Source organism: Geotrypetes seraphini, chromosome 4 (genome assembly GCF_902459505.1).
Source record: "Geotrypetes seraphini chromosome 4, aGeoSer1.1, whole genome shotgun sequence".
NCBI lineage: Eukaryota > Metazoa > Chordata > Amphibia > Gymnophiona > Dermophiidae > Geotrypetes > Geotrypetes seraphini.
The window spans coordinates 55,232,295-55,251,895 of record NC_047087.1 but is presented as its reverse complement, the minus strand read 5'-3'; positions in this window follow the sequence as shown (position 1 = coordinate 55,251,895).

Genomic DNA, 19,601 nt, shown 5'->3' with positions numbered 1-19,601 from the left:
TCCTTGAAAACCGAGGTTCCACAATATTGAAGCAAGGCTGAAGTGGTCTCTCGTCACAAAAGTAGTAACAGACAAGAAAGAGAAAATTACAGGCCAGTAAATCTTACATAATGAAGACGATGCTGAAGGAACTTTCTGGAATCCAAGGGGTTGCAAGATCTGTGGTAACAAGGGGAAATCATGCCAGCTGAATCTAGACTTCTACTGAGTAACAAGAAAACTAAATCGAGGGTTGATGATTGGTGTGTTCTACTTAGGTTTTAGCAAAGCATTTGATACTGCTCTTCTCAGGAAACTTATGAATAAACTGAGTGACCTGTGGATAGGTTTCAAGAAGGTGACCTGGATATGAAATTGGCTGACAAGAAACAGATGATATTAGTAAATGGAATTCACTCAAAATAAAGGTGAGTAGAATGGCGTCTCAAGGATCAATTGTGGGACTGATTCTGTTCACTGTTGAGCAATATTGCTAAAGGGTTGGACACAAAGATTTGCAACAGAGTAGATCCCCAGAGGGAATAGGCAATATTAGAAGGGATCTGCTAAAATTAGGAACATGGGCTAAGGCTTTGTAGTTAAGCATGTGAAGACGTATAACATGATACATTTTGAGTGCAGAAGTCCAAAAGATCTGTATGTGGTAGCAGAAGAGAGTTGGATGTTGTATTGATCAGGAGGGTGACCTTGGGGGTTATAATATCCAAGATTCTCAAGGTTGTGGCCAAAGATAGGAGGATGCTAAACTGAATATAGAAAGACATAATCAGCAGATGGTAATAATTCCCTGTACAAATCTTTGGTGAGGTGTCACTTGGAATAGTACGCATATATCTAATTAGACTGTATTTAATTAAGATATAAAAAGACTTGAAGTGATTCCAAAGAAATTGATCAAAATTGTATAGGGTCTTGAAGGCCTGAATATATATACCCTAGAGAAAAGGAAGATCAGAAGAGATAATATACCAATATTTAAATACTTGAAAGGTATTACTGAACAAAGAACTAGAGGACATGAAATGAAGCTGCAAAGAAGTGAACTTCAATGCAACACCAAAGTACTTCTCCCAAGCTTTCATGGGGCATATTCTGCATAGGTTGCCAGTCTCAGCAGCCACCTAAGAAGCGGCTGAGAATCACACACCAGCATCCTGTACAGAATCACGTCTGTCTGTAAAAAAAGATGGCATACCCCCTGATTCTGTAACTGGTACCCATGTCACCGGCGCTGGTTACAGAATTGCAATTGAATGATCGAAGGATCCCTTGCCATCAGCTGATCAGGGCAAGGGAATCCCCGATCAGCTGAGCTGGCAGGCTGTGGCTTAAGGGAGGCCTGCCAGCTCAGCTGATCAGGGGAAAACACCCCTGTCGTGATCAGCTTCAAACCGTCTCAGGAAATGAGTCGCAACCTCCACATGCTGTTGCTTGTGTAGATCAGTAAGCTGTTTGGGAACCCATCCTGCATCCCAAGTCATCATGCATTATGGCAAATGCAGACCCATAGCTAATATCCAAATTTGCAGTCAATTGAGACACTGCTATCCGTCAGTCTTCTCTAATCAAGGCATCTGCCCTGTCAATGTGCTCTTGTGTGGGCAATGTTGATGGCTTTCATCAGTTACATCTGTTTTCCCTACTTTAAACCTTTTTACCCATTCATATGCCTTTCGCTGATTCATGGTGCTATGTCCATACTGAATCAATATCCAATGGTGAATTTCCACAGGTTTCACTCCCTCAAAAAGCCACTACTGCACATTATTATTCAATGGTGCAATCTTGCAATGGACTATAGGAGGAGTGCTGCACTGTGCGTGGATGAACTATCTAATAGGCAACGTACAAGTACATATGTTGCATTTCGCTAGCTCTGTTCCGGTTATCACGTAATTTAACAATTACCTATAATTTTTTATTCACTCTCACATATGGTCTTTATCCGCCATCATTTACGATGTTACTATTCACTAACATAGAAACATAGAAGATGACGGCAGAAAAGGGCTACAGCCCATCAAGTCTGCCCACTCTGCTTACCCACCCCCTGTCTATGCCCTAATGACCCAATTTCCTTATCTTGACCCTCGTAGGGATCCCACATGGGTATCCCATTTATTCTTAAAGTCTGGCACGCTGTCTGCCTCGATCACCTGCACTGGAAGCTTGTTCCAATGATCAACCACTCTCTCTCTGTGAAGAAATACTTTCTGGTGTCGCCATGAAATTTTCCGCCCCTGAGTTTGAGCGGGTGCCCTCTTGTGGCCGAGGGTCCCTTGAGAAAGAAAATATCATCTTCCACTTCGACATGTCCCGTGAGGTACTTAAATGTTTCGATCATGTCTCCCCTCTTCTACTCCCCTCTTCTTCTCCCCTCACTACTCTCCAGTTACCCTTTTGCAGGTTCACATAAATGGCAGTCCTAAAGTTAATTGGACAGTTAACTTTAGGACTGCATATTTAGCCATCCAAGTGACTGAAAACCAGCTTAATTATAAGGGACTATCATACTACTGGATATTGGCCCATGATTTACCAAGCCATACAGCTGCTGTTCTATGGTTTGTCTTGCTTAATAGGAATAAGATGTCTCTGGAGATAATCTTTCTTTCTGAGAATCCTGTTTGAGTGATTTCTCGGATGTTTTAATTAAAGTCTGTGTAGATTAAATTGTTAAAAGATGGATAGTCTAATGTTTATTTTAAAAGGACAAAGACCCTCCAAGAGCACCTGTGACTCATTCTCATGAGTTTCAGTTCTGTAATGTGGTCCATGTTGTGTAAATTATTTTTCCTAAAATTGTTTGGGAAAAGATTGTATGATAATACATTTGCAGAACATATTTTGCATTTAATGTGGAATTAAAATGTGAGTAATTTAAACGTAATGCTTACTAGATGCCTCATGGGATTTATAAAGTATGGCCATGTCTCTCCTTTACTGTTTGAACAACATTGGTTTACAATGCTTCCTCTGAACTCCCTACCACCCGGCTCGGTATCTTAGACAGCCAATTCTAATTTGCTCATGATTCCTTCTGCATCTCACATCATTTTAGTCTTTCCCTTGCTGGCTGATTAAGTACAGACATACCCATATTCACTGATATACAGTATGCTCATAATTGGGATAATCTAGTTGCTTACTTACTTACTAGTCGAGGTACATGGGCTTGTCGTGACACTGGGGCTTGAGCACATCTGAGAAGCTGAAAGCTATGCTCTTGGTAGATTCACTACCAGCAGGGCCTCCCAAGAAGGACAGGTTTCAGCAGAGATGTCAGATTAATGATGTACCACCCATCTGGGCAGCAGCAAATGGGCAGTGGAGATGGAGGGTCACGTTTGATGTGACAATGGTGACAACATCAAATTTATACTGCGCAGAAGAAATGCCCGACAATCATCTTCTGTATTCTACCATGAAAATTTGATGATGTTCGTCAAGTTGCTAGGACTCAAACACAAGTTGATGGCACCTAACAATTACTTATTTGCCCCATATTATAACTACTGGGGCCAGATTCCTTAAAACAATTACAAAAGAACAGGAAAGCAGTCTCCTGTCATCAAATAATCATAAAATACATTTTGGCCCATATTCTATAAATGGTGCCTTAAGTTAGGTAAGGGAGATGCCGTTTAAACACACAGTGATCTATACACTTTAGATAAACTGGACAACCCTACTGGGACAAGAATGCCAGTATTTTCTATCTCAGCCATGGTGGAGAACTCAGAACTGAAAGGATTGCCTTGTTTTGGGGCAAGATCTAAATATTAATAGGCAACTTTATTTATATTGCAAAGAGTTTGTCTTTTTCCCAGTTTAGCTAAATCAACTCAACTCTTTTGGGATATTGCCAGGTACTTGTGACCTGGATTGGCCACTCTCCGTCTCGTCATCGCAGCATGGCATTACTTATGTTCTTAAGTGTAGAGTGTTCATGGTCCTCTTTCTTCCTTAAGTATCCATGTAAGAAGCCTGTAGCACATGCTAAATATTAGCAAATAAATTTATTTGCATTTTAACTGTATGCCCTATGTGAGTTATGTGCAGAGAATGGACATGGACTGTACACTAAGCTAACACATGACACATTATTACATACTAACTCTCATGCTCTAAATTGGCTAGCGCACCTTAGTAAAAGACCCGCTAGCTTAAGTCCCCTTTTTCAAAACTGTACAGCCGAGTGCCACAAGGCAAATGCTCCAATGCCCATTCAATTCCTATGGGCGTCGGAGTATTTACTACGCCAGTCCACGCTACCAGCTTTAGTAATAAAGGGGGGTTAATTAATTATTTTAAAAGTCTAATCGATGTTGATAACAGGTAATTAGTACTTTATAATTAGCTTAAATTCAAATTATTTATTTATTTATTTCCTAATCCACTTAATTCTAAGTGGTTTACAAAATACAAACTGCACGGGGACACCAGGAAATTCTTTTTCACTGAAAGGGTGGTTGATCGCTGGAATAGTCTTCCACTTCAGGTTATTGAGGCCAGCAGCGTGCTTGATTTTAAGGCCAAATGGGATAGACACGTGGGATCTATTCACAGAGAAAGGTAGGGGAGGGTCATTGGGGTGGGCAGACTAGATGGGCCGTGGCCCTTATCTGCCGTCTATTTCTATGTTTCTATGTTTCTAATCATAATTTGACATACAAAAATTAAATCAAACACAGCATAACATATCTAAAATTAATCCAATCAGCTAACAGCCTCTACAAACAGAGTTGTTTTCAATACCTTCTTAAATTTCTGTATCTGGGAGCAACCTTAATGGTCCAAGTCAAAATATTCCATAATGAGATTAACGGAGTGGTAGGCGCTTAATTCTATAGGCACCTTCTGCTTTCAAGTAGGTACCTACAAGAAAGTAGTCATGCTTAGGAGCAGATTATAGGTGGATCTTGGGGCGTGTTTTGCATGTAGGCGCTGGTAGGCACCTAACATGTGCCAGTATTTAGGTTATGAAAATCCTGACATATATAGGGGGTGTCTAATACCGGTACCTAAGTCCACTGTAGGCGCCGTTAGGCTTGATTCTGTAAACAGTGCCTAGCTAAAGATTGACAGGCACTATGGCCCGGATTCTGTATGCGGCGCCGTTGTCAGCAGCCACCTTAAAAGTGGCTACCGATCGTGTGTCAATCATGTGATGGTGCCAGTTAGAGAACTACGCCTCTGTCAAAGGTAGGCGCTGGAAATTTAGGCCAGGGTTTTCAAGGCCTACATTTCCATTGCTCACCTTTGATGTAGATCGCGCCTACGTAGGCGCTTTATAGCACCTAATGACACTTCCAGTGTTAGCCTCGACTACATTGGCATTAGGTGCCATAAAGTTCCTCCACAGGTATGATTCTGGCACTGTTTTTCTAGGTGCCAGTAGGTGTTTTGAATTTTCTTTTAAGTCCACTTAGAAACAGCATTTTAGACTTAACTTACACGCCAATAGGATGTCTACCAGCACCTAAGTTAAGGCTCCGTTTATAGAATATGGACCTTGTGCCTCATTCCTCTGTTCCTATGTTATATGTGCAATTTATAGAATCAGAGCCTTTGTGTTTAAAGCTTGCCCACCCCCAATCTAAATTGCAAATAGTTTCATGCTTATGGTAAGCGTCTAACTTTTCAATTACTAAAGCTGAATCTGAGATAGGAGTCAGAAGTTGCAATGAAGTTCTTCTTTTTTTTTTGTTCTTGGCAACAAATCAGCTAAGAAAAGTAGCTCTGTTTTTCTCATTAGAAATACGAAGGTATCTTTTAATAACCGTTAACATCTTGATGGTGGATGGTTTGCTCAGGGCCAGTTTTTATGCAACAGTGCAGCACAACTCCCTAAAAACTTAACTTGCAACCAAACCAAAGAATCATAAGGAACAACTCCCTTGGGCAACTAAGAAATTCCCTTACCTGCTGTGATTTGATTTGACATTCTCCTCCCTTTTCTACTTTATGTCACTGTGCATTGTTTTAAGTACAATGGAGTTAAATAGAATACATCATGTGCTAGGATCATAAAAAAAGCCAGACTATCATATGGGAGTTGTAATGGATTGCTCTCATTATGCCTGTGATAAGTGGGCTGGTTTTACTACAATTACTTGGACTACATGAATGTATTCTCTGTATGGAGAAGTAAATGAATTGCATTCTGATCAAAACAGCAATATTTTTAGAATGCATTGCCAAAAACAAATAATATTGCTTTGTAATTGCATTTCTTGGCTAAAAGGTGCTGTGCCATTTACACTCTACAAAGAAACCCCGAGGAAGGGATCGTTCCAAAGGCAGAAGACCACTCTGGGAAAGCAGAAATGGTGTAATGAGCTATAATTTGTGGGCTGTCGCTTTAAAGCCAAGGCAGCCTGACCCTAGGAAAATATGAAATATTAATGACACTCTGGTATGTCAGATATATCCTTCTTCCCAAAACTTGACATTTAGCCACCAGGGAGGTCCAAATAGACCTCCCACAGTGTGTCCCAGGTTTTCTAGTGGGATCATACTAGCAATATTTTAGGAATTAATTCTGACAGCTTGCACTGATACAATCTATTCCTACATCCTCATGTTCTTCTATTTCCACGAGGAAACACCTCAACGTACAGGAAAGATACTTTCCTATTTTCAGCTTCACTCTTTTATGAGTATTGCTGAAAATGGGGACCAACACTCTCCATTAGAGCTTGTGGTGGTGAAAATAGCACTGAACACATGGCTCTATAAACCCTGCGTGCACAAGAGCCAATGGAAATATGATTGCAGAGAATATGTTTGCCTATGAAATTGGCCATGCATATCCAAGTTTTCTAACATCATCATTGAAAATTAACGGGCACAAAGCTGCTTTATGCTTTATGGTATGCCTCCCAAACTGTGGTATTACATTTTCCCCATGGACTTCCTTCTGTTTTCTTAAACTAAAAATAAAGTCTCTTAAATCATAGGAAACTGGTTGCCAATCAGAATGGATGCTGATGGCTTGTATAGTTTTAAAAGCATTTTATGCACACAAAACAGGATTATATTTGGAAGTGTTTTGGGTTGTTGTTGGTTTTTTTTAATTGACTGGACCATAGGGATAATTCTATAGGTTCTAACATGTGCAAATGTTTAAAATATTTTTACATATGTACTTATATGTGTTCATATGTACATGTATGCCAACATGAAGCCTAAGGGCTCCTTTTACTAAGGTGCACTAGCGTTTTTAGTGCACATACAAGATTAGCGCACGCTATAGTGTACGCTAGCCAAAAAATTACCGCCTGCTTAAAAGGAGGTGGTAGCGGCTAGCACGCATGGCATTTTAGCACGTGCTAAGCGTACGCTAAAACTGCTAGCGTGCCTTTGTAAAAGGAGCCCTAAGTGCTATTTTGCAAGTCCCTGGATACTGAATATCAGTGTGTAGAGAAGAAGGGAAGTTTTTCTGCAGCCCCCTCACTCCTATCATCCTGCAGAAAAGAAGAGAGGAGAGGGCGAGTATGGAACAGAGAGCAGCTACTCGTAAAACTTGTACTGTAATTATGGCAAATCATAAATTTCTAACTGGGGCTCATAACTGAAACTTAAACATGTCTAAAAACCCGCCCAAGTCAGCACTTGGATGACCTAAAAGACAATAATCAAACCAAATTTCTGGACATATCCAGGGACTTTTTAGGCCTCTGAAAGCCACTGTGTGTACAGAGCTGAAAGGGGTGTATCTGGAGAAGTGGTTAGGGCGGCATGTGGGAGGGATGTGGGCCGACCTAGACTTAGTTGTCTTGCAGGGATAATCAAAGATTTCACAAGACTTCCTGGACGAAACTTGTACGTTGTGACTTAGACGATGTAAAAGTAGGTATAAGTGGTAAAAAGGTATCCAAAATGACCAGATAATCACTGCAGAGACAATGTAAAGACCCACACACACTCCCCCTGTGATCACTGACCCCCTCACACTGTCACAAAATATTAAAATAAAAACGTACATACCTGTCTCCGGAACATCAGCATCTGTTTTAGGAAAGCCTAGTAGAGCTGCACGGAGCTTTCTTAAGTAGCCTGGGGGGTGGACTAGTGCAGAGTTTCTCAACTTCTTCAAGCCAAGTACCCCGACAAAGGTCTGCCCCAGACCTGCCCACACTCCGCCCCTGACCCCCACCCCCATAATAATAATACTATTTGTACTGCAATTTCTTATATCCATTTTTCATATACACACAATATAATCTTATTAATACATAATGGTAACCATAAAATTTAAAAAACCACAAAGCACACTGACTATACGCAGAGAAAATGTTAATTATCATTTATATTAGGGGGTTTTCAAAGAAGTCAAGGCAGATGATTAAAATATCCAATGTCACCTCAGTAACAACTATAGAAAAATAAACAAATGTGTAAAATATAGACAGCAGATATAAATTCTCAAAACTGACACATTTCGATCACTAAATTGAAAATAAAATCATTATTCCTACCTTTGTTGTCTGGTGATTTCATGAGTCTCTGGTTGCACTTCCTTCTGACTGTGCATCCAATATTTCTTTCTTTCTGCCTCCTGCATGCTTCCTCTCCTCCGGACCTCATTCCCTTCCCCATCCAACATCTCTCTCTGTCCCTCCATGAGTCAACGTTTCTTCCTCTCTCCTCTATCCCCCATTGGCAACATGTCTCCCTCTCTCTCTCACTGTCCTTCTCTCATTCCCACCCTTACTGCAATGGGAGTGAACAAAGAGAGAGAGAGATCCAGGGTACATCTCTCCTACTCTCTCTACTGCCACATCCAACGTTTATTCTTCCTTTATACCAGTCCTTCCTTTATACATTTCTTTCTCTCTGCCTCCTACACACTTCCTCTCCTCCAGTCCTCATTCCCTCCCCTAACCATCATTTCTCTCTCTCTCTGCCTCCATGAGTCCAAATTTTTACTCTCTTTCCTCTCCCTTCCCCTAAGTGTGACATTTCTCCTTTCCTCCTTTCTGCCCTCCCCATCCATCTCTCCCTCTCTCTACATGACTTCAACACATTCTGCCTCCTGTATGCTTCCTCTCTTTCTCCTCATCCCTTCTCTCAAGTATGACATACCTCTTTCCCACCCCCAGTCCATCTCTCCCCAACCCCACTCACAACATTCTCTCTCCCCATACACCATTTCTCCCTCTCCTCTACACCATGTCCATTTCTCCCGCTCTCATCCCTCTCACTCATCCTGTAAAAATTTTCCTTCCTTCCTCCCCCAACCCCACTCACAACTAATATGCTCTCTCCCCATGCAACATCTCACTCCCCTCCAAAATGCAGCACCTTTCCTTTCCCTCCCCTTCTCCTTCAAGTCCAGCAGCACCTTTCCCTTCCCCTCCCCTTATACCAGATCAAGCAGCACCAGTGGTGTACCAAAGGGGGGTGGGGGGGCGGTCCACCCCGGGTGCAGTCCCAAGGGGGTACACAGGCAGCCACCCTCCCTATTCTTCCACTGCTGCTTTCCTTAACCAGCAGCAGCGGCAGTAAACAGGGGTGTCCACGGGTGCTCACTCCAGCGGTTCTTCTGCTTCTGGCCAGCTCCCCTGCTCAAAGCCACAGACGTCAGCTCCTCATGCGATCCACGGCTATGTCGGAAGCATTCCCTCTGACGTCACGATGTCAGAGAGAAGGTTTCCAACGTAGCTGCGGATTGTGTGAGATGAAGACGCCCGCGGCTTTGAGCAGGGGAACTGGCCAGAAATACTGGGCAGGGAAATATTGTTGCTGCACAGGGAAGAGGGGGGCTTAGAAAAGTTGCTGCTGCAGAGGGAAGGGGGGAGGGTAAAAATGCTGCACAGGCAAGAGGGGTAGACATTCTGCTGCTGCATAGGGAAGGGGGGAGAAATGCTGCACAGGCAGGGGGGGAGAAATGCTGCTGCTGCACAGGGAAAGGGGGTAGAAATACTGCACAGGCAAGATTGGTAAAAATGCTGTACAGGCGGGGAGAAGAAATGCTGCTTCTGCACAGGGAAAGGGGGGTAGAAATGCTGCACAGGGAAGGGGGGAGAAATGCTGCACAGGCAAGGGGGAGAGAAATGCTTCTGCTGCGCTGGGAAGGGGGGAAATGCTGCTGCTGCAGCACCCAATTGGGGAGAGAGAGAGAAGGAGAGAGAAGGAAGACAAGGGAGAGGAACCAGAGATGCCAAGTCCTTGGGAGGGAAGGGAAGGAAAAAAGGAAAGGAGATACCAGACCATAGAGGGGGAGGAAGAGATACCATGGCATGGGGAAGGGAAGGGAAGGAGATAGAGATACCAGACCATAATATGGAGTGGAAAGGAAGGAAGGAAAGGAGAAGAGAGAAAGATGGCAAAGCATAGGGGAGGAAGTGGAGACAGAGAAATGGAGAGGGGGTGAAGCTGAAATGAATCATGTGCAAAGGAGAGAAGGGATACAGGACATACAGTTTAATGAAGGGACATAGAAAGAGGGAAGATGCCATAAGGAAGAGCGAGAGGGTGGACAGTAGATAGAAGGGGCAGAGAGAGTGTGGGCAGGAGATGGAAGGGGTAGAGAGAGAGGGCAGAAGCTGGGTGAAAGGGGCAAAGAGAGAGCAGATGTTGCATGGAAGGGAGAGAGGACAAATGCTGTATAGAAAGAAGAGAGCAATGAGAAGATGATTAAAGCAGAAACGGCAAAAGGTAGAAAGATTTTTTTTGTTGCTTTACTTAGAATCAAGTAGTATTGTAACTGTATTGATAAAAGTTTATAAATAGGAAATGGAAATAAGGCAATTTTTGGGACTAAACCCCTTTCCTCTGGTCAGGACAGGATACCATAACAGCAGTATACTGTACTGTTCTGAAGAAAGATTTTGCCTCTGAAAGCTAATTGAAAAATGGATTAGTCCAATAAAATGGTATTTTCTTATTTCTCGTTATTTGTTTTGTTTTTATTTGTTAATTTGTAAAGTGGTGATTGTTATGTATCAGTTTTTTCAAATTTACATCTACTGTCTTCATATTTTGCACAGTATTAGGGGACATGTGTCACTGTTGTGGTGTTGCATTGTATGCAGAATCTGGTTTCTTGGTGCTTCAGTTTAACTTTTGTGTACATATTTCTATTTTTAGTTTGTGATTATTCCATATTGGGTGAGGGTCAGTGGCGTACCTAGCATATGTGACACCCAGGGCCCATCATTTTTTGACACACCCCCATCTATATGAAAAATATGATTTTTAGTAACAATCCACATATCGCACAAGAGTGTACCTACAAAAAGGCAGCATCTTAAACACTTTAGTGAGCACTAGAACACCAACACATACATTGTAAAACTAAACAAGCCAGATCCTGTACAGTCAATTGATCCTATACAGTCAATGCTATCAGAAAGCCATGTCCCTTTCATACACACAGAGAGATACACCCTCGCCCAATATGGAATAATCACAAACTAAAAATAGAAATATGTAGACAAAAGTTAAACTGAACTGCCAAGAAACCAGACTCTGCATACAATGCAACACTACAACACCACAAAAACAGTAATACATGTCCTTTAATACTGTGCAAAATATAAAGACAGTAGATGTAAATTTGAAAAAACTGATACATAACAATCACCACTTTACAAATTAACAAATAAAAATAAAACAAATAATGAGAAATAAGAAAATACCATTTTATTGCACTAATCCCCATAAGCTCGGTCCCCATCCCCGCAAACCACCTGATTCCATCCACACAAGCCTTGAATTGTTTTATATTGAACTTATTATATTAAAGTATAAAAAGAAACAATATTCTGTACAATTGTCAATTTATAAATCAGCATCTTTCCTTCAGCGCACGCACATAAAAACAAGCAAGTAATTTTATATCATTTTCATTCTATTCATTCATAGAAATTAAAGTCTAAATAATGCCAGTCACATAACAAAACATGATTTTACAAAAATAATTCCCTGCGCAGTCAAGCCTGCAAGGATTACTAGATGTCTTTCAGCAGCTCCCCTCCCTCCATCCCCCTTACCTTCATGGCCAAGTGAAAATGATCTACCAACAATAAAATTTTAAAAACACAAAACACACTGTACGCAGAGAAAATGTTAATTATCATTTATATTCCACGGGTTTTCAAAGAGGTCAAGGCAGATGACTTTATGCAATGTCACCTCAGTAACTACTATACAAAAATAGACAAATATACCCCCTCCCTTTTTACTAAACCGCGATAGCGGTTTTTAGCACAGGGAGCTGCACTGAATGCTCCATGCTACTTTCGATGCTCATATGCTCCCTACACTAAAAACCGCTATTGCGGTTTAGTAAAAGGGGGCCATAGTGCAAAATATAGACAGCATTTATAAATTCTCAAAACAGACACATTTTGATCATTAAATTGAAAATAAAATAATTTTTCCTACCTTTGGTAATTTCATCAGTCTCTGGTTGCACTTTATTCTTCTGACTGTGCATCCAATATTTCTTCCCTTCCTTCAGCCTCCTGTATGCTTCCTCTTCTCCAGACCTCATTCCCTCTCCCAACTTTTTCTTTCTTTCTCTCTCCATGCCCCCTTTCTTTCTGTATGTCTGTCTTTCTCTCTCTCTCTTCGTGCCCCATTTCTTTCTTTGTTTCACCCTGCCCCCTTCTTTCTTTCTCTCTCCATGCCCTCTTTCTCTCTGTCTGACTTTCTCTCTCTCTCTCCGGGCCCCATTTTTTCTTTTTCTTTGTTTCACCCTGCCCCCTTTCTTCCTGGCTCCCTGTCTCCCCCCCCCCCCGTTTCTTTCTTTCTTTCTCCCCTCCCCTATGCCACCACCATTGGAAAAATGCTGCCCCGCCACTGGGGAATAGGCTGCCACTGCCGCCATCGGGAACAGGCTGGCTCCGAGTTCGCCCTGCTTCTCTTCCCCGCAAGGCCGACCAACTCTTTGCTGCCCGACGTCAATTCTAAAGTCGGAGAGGACATCTTGTCCCTTCCATTTCCCTCCCCCGTGTCCAGCATTACCCCTTCTCCCTGTCCAGCAGTACCTTTCCTTTCCCTAGCAGCAGCTCACTGTGTGCTTTTAACTTCTCCACACAGTTGCCGCTAGTGTTAGTTAACCACAGTTCCCTCAGGCAGCCTTGGGGCCTTTGCTAGGCCGGCCCACCTCCGACGAAAGAGGAAGTTGCATCATCGGAGGTGGCCGGCCTAGCAAAGGCCCGAAGCTGCCTGATGGAATCACTGGCTCAGCAGTACCTCTCCTCCCTAGCGGCAGCTCACTGTATGCTTTTAACTTTCCCACATAGCTACCGCTAGTGCTAGTTTATCTGCAATTCCTTCAAGCAGCCTCAGGGTCTTCGCTAGGCTGGCCCGCCTCCAATGATGTAACTTCCTCTTTTGTCAGAGATGGACCAGCTTAGCAAAGGCCCGAGGCTGAAGGTGGAATTTCCAGCTAAACTAACGCTAGCGGCAGCTGTGTTGGGGAACTTAAAAGCACACAGTGAGCTGTCGCTGCTGGTCCGAAGGGTGGGGAGGGTGGCAGGAGAGAGGGAGGCTGGGGAGAGAAGACAAGGAAGGCGGGAGATATGTGATGGTAAAAGGAAGTTGGGAGACATACAGCGTCGGCACCGTGTACCCCCTGACAATGGTGCATATACTCTCTGGGGTATGCATACCACTTGTTGAGAACCTCTGGGCTAGTGAACCATAGAGAGGAGGACTCAGGTCCATAATCCACTCTAACCACTACATTCATGATGGAAAATGTGAGCCCACCAAAACCACCCCAAAACCCTACTGTACTACCATATAGGTGCCATCTGCAGCCATAAGGGCTATGGGGTTATAAACAGGTGCCAATCCTTCACAGATACCAGCATCACATTGATTGTGAAATCTGTGAAGGATTTACACGGAGGGTCGTGGTGGATTGCCTTTGATGCAGGAAGTTTTTCACCCCTGATGCAGCAAGAGCGAAATGGAGATTTCCTCGTCGGGTGGGCTATTTACCCACATGGCCCGGGTAGTGAGGCTTGGGAGTAAGCCTGATTGGAAACAGCTGGGACTTCATGGACAGCTAAGTTTTTCTTTTTTCCTTGCTCAAGTTGCAATATTTCTGACTGTGCCTCTGGACTGCAATATTTTTTCACACAATGTTTGTATGTGAGATTTTGGCGTGCTGGATGTGAGGTGTTTTGGGGGGGCTGCTATTGTGCCTCATTTTTTCACCACTGTTTTTGATATAGTGAAGACGCATAAGTGGAGCTTTTTTAGATACATAAGTGGAGGTTTTTTAGCCATATGAAGCTTAACTGAGGCTTTTTCTCCACTTTTTTCTGTGCCTTCTTTTTTTCAGACTGTGGGTGTATGTGTGATGTGTCGGTGGCCTTGCAGTGTCCCATAAGACCCTTGAATGTTCTATTTAGGGCGCATTTTGAGGTAAATGGTGATTGTTTATGTCCCTATCCTTAGTTAGTTTGAAGTAGTGGTCCACACCCCCCCACACACTCCTTACTACGCTACTGCCCATGATCCACCCCTGGCCAAGCCTTCTTTTCAGATTCACACACTAGAAGAGACAGATAGCACTTTGTAAAAATAGTGGAGAACAAACTCATATCAAGTGAATTTTATTACCAGACCTCAAACATCCAAGGCACTACTTTTTGACTTTTTTGTGCCCTTGCTGGGGTGATGTGTTCATGTGTAAGGCAGAGTGTTGTGCTGGTCTTTTTGATCAGGACCTGGTTCTTTCACTGGAAAACCGATGTTTGTATCTAAGGAGGCATAGCCCCTGACGAAACCAAGAGTGAAACGGTTGGGCAGCCGTCAGGCATAAAGGTAAGTGCTTACCTTTTACAGCACTTTATGCACTTTACAATTTTATAGAGCCTGTTTAAAATAAATTAAAAATTAATTTGCATACGTCACTTTACCAAGACCAATGATGAACACATCACCCCAGCAATGGCACGAAAAAGTCAAAAAGTAGGGCCTTGGGTGTTTGAGGTTTAGTAATAAAATTCATTTGATATGAGTTTGTTCTCCACTATTTTTTAACTAATTTATTGAACATCTCTGAATTTTTTCCATATTCAGTTGAGATAGCACTTTGTACAATGCGCCTTCAAAGTTCCTCATGTAACTTCTAATTAGTTCCAATTATCATCAACTATTAGGTATTAATGGTCAATTATTGGCACTGATTTGGCTTTTTAAACAAGTTGCGATTTGCGCACACAGCTTAAGGCACCATACATAGAATTTGGTACATAATTTTTAGAACTATAAATATGCAAGTAAAATAAGCCAAGAAATTGGTGTGTGCTAAACACCTGGTGCAGATGTACTCAAGAACTTTCTGCAGGCTAATTTTCAAAGGGAAAATATGTGCATAATTCTGCATTGGAAATTGGTGCAACTTATGTTCATGCATGAGTTAGGAAGGAGGACTGTTATAGAGTTACTCACAAACCGTTCAGTTAGAAGATGATGATAGAATGTATTAGCAATGTCATGTAAATGATTAATAAATGAGGTCTGACATTTTTAGGACATTGACTATCATGGATTTCCTCAATTATAAAATCCCCCTTTATCAAGCTGCAGTAGAGTGCTTTAGCGCTGACCAGTGAGGCAAATGCTCTGACGTTCATAGGAATTGAATGAGCATCAGAGCACTGACCTCGCTGGCCAGTGCTAAAACGCTCTACAGCGGCTTTATAAAAGGGGTCCAATGTTTGACAAATAAATGTTTGCTTCCCAAATAATTTCATATCTGTAGCCCGTGACCTGTCAAATGCGCGCAGGACAATTATGCCCCATCAATGGTGCCCCATCAAATGCATACACTGACAAGTGCGTGCAAGACAATGGCGCCCCATCAATCGTGCGGAGCAGATACTATTTTGTCTTTTTGAGGGTTACAAAGGCTACACTTAAAATATTCACTTGGTATCTAGTGTTAGGGTAAGGTTTAGATGAGGATTCTGAGAACCTTATCCTAACACTAGCGTGATTGACGGTACTCCATTGTTCTGCACACACTTGTCGGTGTGCGCCTTTGAGGGGGCAATTTCCTGCACGCATTTGTCGGTGTACCCTATAGCCACATACCACACCCTTATGCATGGTATCGCAAGAACTATACTAAAAAGAATGACTTAGGGCTCCTTTTACGAAGCCGAGTTAGCGGTTTTAGTGCACGCAGCTTTTTAGCATGCGCTAAACCCGCTTTACACGGCTAGAACTAATGTCAGCTCAATGCTAGCGTTAGCGTCTAGCGCGGCCGGCAGTTTAATGTGCACTATTAAGTGCATTAAACCGCTAGCGCGGCTTCATAAAAGAAGCCCTTAGTATTTTTATTTTTCAGCCTGTAGTGTCTTTCCTTACATTTGTCAGAAGTAAATCCAAAGCTGTAGGTATCCTGTCCTTTCTATGTGGGTGGCAGCAAAGCAGAGGCTGACTTGGTCTGAGGCTATGGAATGGGCTCAGAGTCTAAAAATGAGACACAGTAGAGCAAAGCAAATTAGGAAAAAAAAAATATATGTGGTTGTATAATAAAAGCCTCGTGCTGTTTGTGAGGAAATGACCTCTTTGGATAATAATCCACTGAGTTATCAGAAAACAGGTTCCAAAATTAAAGGCACAAGGAACTTTTTTCAAGCATGAAAATATGGAATTGAATGACTGCTACGGGGAGTTTTGATTAAAATTGATTCAAGACAAAAGCACCTTGATACAGCTTAAAGATGCAGGGCTCAGTTACACCCAGATTCTTTTTGGCCTTCAAGGGTACAAATTTCAAACAAAAGTACACATGTGTAAAGTCTGTAAGAACATCATCCACACACTTACTATTTCTCAAACAATTCATAGACCTACTTTTGAAAATCTAGAAATAAACATGTAGCTGCACCCTCTGCCCAAACATCACCCCAGCAGAGGCCAGGAACGTCCGAGTTTACATATATGTATTTGCTCATTATAAACAAGCATGTGTTGGCCAGTTTTCAAAAGCCACATTTCTATGCTTAAAACACTATAATAATAATAATAACAGTTTATATACCACAGGACCGTAAAGTTCTATGCGGTTTACAATAGTTAAAAATGCTACAAATTAGGTAAAACTTACAAAGATTAAGAACTAGTAACTGAAAGCCCTAAAGATCAATTATTGTGTAATAAGATTAAACAAATCAGCTACCTAATTACATCAGGAACAGATATGTTTTTAGATGTCTCCTAAATTCCCCATAAGTGTTAGTAAGCAAGAGCAATTGTTCCAGATCTTTACCCCATAATGCTGCCTGATATGAAAGAAGATGTTTTGTTTTTTTTAATTTACATCCTCTAGCCGGTGGAGAGACAAAATTCAAGTGTGAACTTCTCTTATGTCTATTGGTTGAAAAAGAGAAAAGGTCAGGGTGTCAGGTCAAAAGCGCGCCGTGACAAAGGCGCGCCCAGACAATTGAGCGCAGCGTGGAGGCGCGCGCCGCTCAAAATTTTACTGAAAACTTTACTTTTTCCCTGTTTTTAGGGAAAAAGTTAAGTTTACAGTAAAATGTGGAGGGTTACAACCCCCCCAACCCCCATAACGCTGGTGCGATGTCTATTAAGTAAAGTGGGGGGGTTCCTGAACAAAAATCCCCATCGGAGCCCCTAAAAACAGTAATTTTGAGCAGCGCGCACCTCCACGCTGCGCTCAATTGTCCGGGCGCGCCTTTGTCTTTCGCGCCGTTGTCTATGAACCAAAGGTCAGTTATGTATTTAGGGGCTAACCCAAATAGTACCTTAAAGCAAAAACAACCTAACTTAAACTTCACCTGCACTTCCATCAACAACCTGTGCAGAAGTCGATAGGAAGGTGTTACATGATCAAATTTTTTCAGCCCCAAAATTAACCTGACTGCCGCATTTTGCACCAATCGTAATTGCTGCAAATTCTTCTGGGAAATTTCTAAATAGGCAATATTTCAGTAATCAAGTTGACCTAGTATAAGGGATTGTACTAAAATTCTAAATGATGAAACATCAAAATATGCTCTAATGGACCAAAGCTTCCAGAGAGTGCAAAAACCCTTTCTGACCAGAAAGTCCACCTGGTCCTTCATAGTTAAACCCTGGTGCAGTATAACACCTAAAACCTTCATAGTAGATTGAATTGGATAACTAAGGGCTCCTTTTTACAAAGGTGCGCTAACGTTTTTAGTGCACGCACAAGATTAGCGCGTGCTATAGCGTGCACTAGCCGAAAATTACCGCTTGCTTAAAAGGAGGCAATAGCGGTTAGCGCACGTGGCATTTTAAATGTTTTAATATCAAGCGGGTGTGGCGAAGCTACAAAAAATTTTTGTTTTTTTCTGAATTAAGCTTCAGTCAAAATTCAGGTTTAAAATACGCCACCTGAATACCAGACAGTGGAAGATGATCTGCAAAAAATGAGATATTCTGCTTAACATCTTGAAAATAGAAATTCAGGGTGTGCAGAAAAATGGTGCTCCATTTATTATATACAGTGTTCCCCCGGTTGTTCGTGGTTGGCAGTTCGCGGTCCCGGTCATTCGCGGTATTATCGGACTGCGAACCGCCGACAAGGAGAGGGCAGCGGGAGAGGCAGGAAAGCAGCCGGAGCGTCGCGAGTGCAGAAAATCACTCGTGATTCGTTTGGACCGCCTCTTCCTTCACAAAGTCGGGCCTTATCTAATCAGGAGCTGCTTTGACACGCAGTGGAGTCTGCTTAGGTTTGGGTCTGGTTGACCTTGCACTGTGGGGAGAGGCTTGATTTAGGGGGGGGGGGGGGAGGGTACAAGAGGGGATTTTAATGAAGGAGTGCTCTAGCCACTAGTAATTTGTTCAGCTTATGTGACCCTGGAGCACTGGGCCACAGCTTGGTTTCTGATGTTCTCAGGGTGATACAATAATCCTTCTTGCAAGATGGCTTACAAGCAGTGTTGTTCATTTAAGTTTCAAAGTTGAATAGGAGCTTGATATATTGCCTATTCCTTCTGTATCTAGGCAGTTTACAATTATATCAAGGGAGGGGTATAGAGAGAATTTAGAGGGGATTAAGCTAAGGAGGGGAGAAAATACAATATTTGATAGGAAAGAGGGAGATGTATAGAATAGGCTGGGGATGGCAACACAGATATCTACAAGGACCTTCAGAAAAGGTGAAAACTTATGAATAAGATTAACCAAAAGCATGGCTCATTAAATACAGTTACATTTAGATAATTTATATTCCACTATTGCCAACAATTACACCCCCACCACTGTTTTACAAAACCGTGGAAGCATTTTGCTAGCTTACATTTCAGGCACCTATTGTGGCCCTAGGGAGACGCCTAAGGCCACTTAAGCTTGCTTAAGGCCATTTCCAGACAAAACCACGCCCATACCCAGCCTTTGGTGAGCTTAAGCTTCCCTAACGCCTACCTGCACCTGCGACAGACGCCTATAGTGTAAGTGGCCTGCCTTGGGTTGTTTTTTTTTTTTTATACATGCATCACGATTGGCTGGTTAGACAGTGGCAGGATGCCTACCACTGCTTAAAATCAGGACGCCTTTTATACAACATGGCCCTGAATGCCTATTTGTCAATGAACTATTTGTAATTGTCTTTAACGTTTTGAAATGTATTGTGC